Here is a 1,929-nt window from a genome sequence, read left to right as displayed (position 1 = left end):
TCCAATATGCTAATGATATCCAAGGCTGAGAAAGCCAGTAAAGACTCAAGGATAAACTCCTATCCATTGATGGAGCATTTCACTCTAATGTTCTCAGATTCTGATCCATTGTTGGAACATTCCAATCCATGGTCCTCAGATTATGAACAATTATTGTAACACTCCTGCCTAATGTTTCAGATTCTGATCTCTCCTCGCCCTCTCTCTCGAGCTGCTGATCCCTGTTAGTGCTGTTAGTGATGTTCCTACTCAAACTATGGGATAACACATTGAATAGAGTCCATTATCTCTCAACGATGGAAACTCTCCAATGTGATAATTAGGATCCATGGAGGTGGGCATTAATTTCAGTCACTGAACAAATAGCTTCATTTCAGCCCTTTGAGTTCAAAATTTAAAAAGTTAAAATTAAAAAAAAGTTTAAAAATTACTCATTTAGCTTAGGATATATTGGGGGCGGCTGAGGGAAGGAATATTGGAGATGGCAGATTGATTGCGTGTATTCATTCAATCTGCCTTGGATATAGGAGTAATGTCAAAGGATTGTCAGGATAAACATGTTTCTCCGTTTATAAATGGAAACATACAGTCTGTAACTACTGATCAGTGACTATAATGTCAGTAAAATACGAAGACAACTTTTCTAGTCCATAATCTGACAGGCAAATGTGCCTACGACAACATGAGTTATAACAGACAAAAGGCATGGATATGTTAACAGAGAATATGATTTGACACACAATTCAGATGGTTAGTCGAGGATCAGAGAGGGCAGGTGAATGTCATGCTGTTAATGTTGTCGATATCAATCAACTGTGATTAATTACCATGCACTAGTTTTCAATTTGAGTGTGATTATGATATTGGGGACATGGTTGCAGAGACTGGAGGGAGGAAACATGATATTTCCTAGTCAGCAGTATTGGGATGTTACTCTTTATAAAGCATAAGAAGATCAAATTCCAGGATACATCTCCAATGAGGAATGAGGAGAGCCAATATTAACCATACGACCAAAAGACAATGGAGCAGAAATTTGGCCTTTCAGCCCATTGAGCCTGCTCCACCATTTAATGATGGCTGTTAAGCTTTTCAACCCCAATCTTCCGCTTTCTATTTGTAACCTTTCATCCCCTTTACAATCAAGAACCTATCTGTCTTAAATATGCTCAATTAACTGGCCTCGACAGCCTTCTGTAGCAGTGCATTCCCTAGATTCACCACTCTCTGGCTGAAGAGATTCGTCGTTATCTGTGTTTGAAAAGGTCTTCTCTTTACTCTGTCCCCTCGGGTCCTAGTCTCCCCTCCATTGGAAAATATCTTCCCAAAATCCACCCTGTCCAGGTCATTCAATATTCTGTAAGTTTCAAGTAGACCTCCTGACATCCTTCTGAACTCTATCAAATATAGACCCAGAGCCCTCAGATGTTCTTCATATGTTAAGCTTTTCATTCCTGGGACCACTGTCGTGAATATCATCGGAAAATGTTCCAGATCCAGCACAATAATCCAAATGTAGTCTGACCAAAATCTTATAGAGCCTCAGAAATACATTCCTGCATTTCTATTCAAGCCCTCTTGAAATAAATGGAGTCATTTTATTTGCCTTCCCAACTGCTGACAACCTGCAGGTTTTACCTTTCAAGATCCTTGGACTAGAACCCTCCCACTGCTCCCCCCCCCCCCCCCCCCACCACCCCAAGTCTTCTGAATTTGCTCGCTTTTTAGAAAATATTCCACGCTTTTATTTTTCTGGGCAAACTGCATGACCTCACACTTGCCCTCGTTATACTCCACCTGCCACTTCTTTGCTCACTCCCCTAACCTGTGCAAATCCTTCAGCAGGAGAAAGTGAGGACCGCAGATGCTGGAGATCAGAGTCAAAAAGTGTGGTGCTAGAAAAGCACAGCCAGTCAGGCAGACTGAGGA

Source organism: Chiloscyllium punctatum, unplaced genomic scaffold (genome assembly GCF_047496795.1).
Source record: "Chiloscyllium punctatum isolate Juve2018m unplaced genomic scaffold, sChiPun1.3 scaffold_79, whole genome shotgun sequence".
Lineage (NCBI taxonomy): Eukaryota > Metazoa > Chordata > Chondrichthyes > Orectolobiformes > Hemiscylliidae > Chiloscyllium > Chiloscyllium punctatum.
This window is presented reverse-complemented; position numbering follows the sequence as displayed.